This window comes from Dendropsophus ebraccatus, chromosome 7 (genome assembly GCF_027789765.1).
Source record: "Dendropsophus ebraccatus isolate aDenEbr1 chromosome 7, aDenEbr1.pat, whole genome shotgun sequence".
NCBI lineage: Eukaryota > Metazoa > Chordata > Amphibia > Anura > Hylidae > Dendropsophus > Dendropsophus ebraccatus.
Window position 1 is genome coordinate 107,757,749 of NC_091460.1, and position 1,531 is coordinate 107,759,279.

Here is a 1,531-nt window from a genome sequence, read left to right on the forward strand (position 1 = left end):
GGCGGGTGCACTGAACCTGGAAGCACTGCAATACCAGGTCAATGCCTGGAGAGGACACAGCAAGCTCTTTTACCATCTCCCTGTTCTAAAGTTCCATTTAATATGTGGTCCCCAGATAGGAGACGTACTAATAAGAACAATTTTTTTTTTATTATTACTTAGAGTCTGTCTCTGTCTGCCTCTGTCTGCCTGTCTCTGTTTACTATGTATGTAAGTGTGGTGGGCACTGCCAATCTCATATCAATAGCAAAAAGGGGTGCAAAACAATAGCTAGCCAAAATATGACATGAAAAAAACAAGAGAAGAAAGCGGCTAGACTAACTAAAAGTAATGCACACTCAATATATCAAATTATCAAAGATAGTTTATTCATAACCAACAAACAACAGCAAAATTGTTGAAACCACTTAAAAGGGCCTAATAGGCCAAGATGTGAGTACACAGGTGCCCTTACAATATTTAGGGCAACAAGTAATGTGCCAGACGAGGGAAAACCCTCACAATAAATGTCCTGCCAATAATGCACTATACATAGAGAAAAACATTATGAAAGCAAAAGATACCAAAATATATATAACACGTGTTCAAAAAAAAATAAATATATATATATATGTCAAATCATACCACAATAACCTAAATCATAATGTAAAAAATAGTAACCGCAATGGCAGGACCTCCCCTGGCACACAGCACCTACACCCCACGCGTTCTGTTATGCCACCATAACTTCATCAGGAGTTGTGATGATCAACTGCTGGAGTCGGTATACAGTATATATATGTTACTGCATAATTAATTAAATGGATACCTGCTGCGGATCCCGCACGGCCATGGAACGCACGCCACGGTGGAACGCACGGAATCGGAAGTGACGTGCTGCCAAGTCCGGTCACATGTGCGCAATATCAAACAAAAAGAAATATGTAAAAAAAGATCCAAAAAAGTGCAAAAGAGTATATACATCAGCGACTGCACAACGGGGGTTACAAAATAATCCAATATGTTACCTTAATGTGTAATCTGATAAGTACAGTGCCTATTCTAAGAACGATCATATGATGTACACGTCATGTTTACCAGGATCACATGGGGAGCCGGTAATTACTGGGAGTAAGGGTGGTATTACACGGGCCGAGCAGGGCCGATAATACCTGTAAATGAGCAGCGATCTGCTAGATCGTTGCTGGTTTACTGGGCCTATTACACGGCCCGATAATCGTTTGACAAGAGCTGCAAGGACATCATTACCGATGTCCTTGCAGCCCTTGCTAAACTGGCATACATTACCCATCCACGTTCCAGGGCTGCTCCTGCCATCCGCTGCTCCTGCTGTCCGCTTCTTCCGGGGTCCCGCGCGCTCTCTAGCTTCACAGCGGCCTGTCATTGACTGAGCGGCCTATCAGCTGACAGGCCGCTGTGAAGCTAGAGCGTGCGCAGGACCCCGGGAGAAGCGGACGGCAGGAGCAGCCCTGGAACGTGGATGGGTAATGTATATCGTTAGTCGCTGGCCACGCATTGGTGCGCGGTCGGC

At 44.7% G+C, this 1,531-nt stretch overlaps 1 pseudogene; it reads right to left on the reverse strand.

The window, feature by feature from the left end:
• On the reverse strand, window positions 1–169 carry LOC138797997 (U2 spliceosomal RNA; annotated as a pseudogene).
• Window positions 170–1,531: the final 1,362 nt, after the last annotated feature.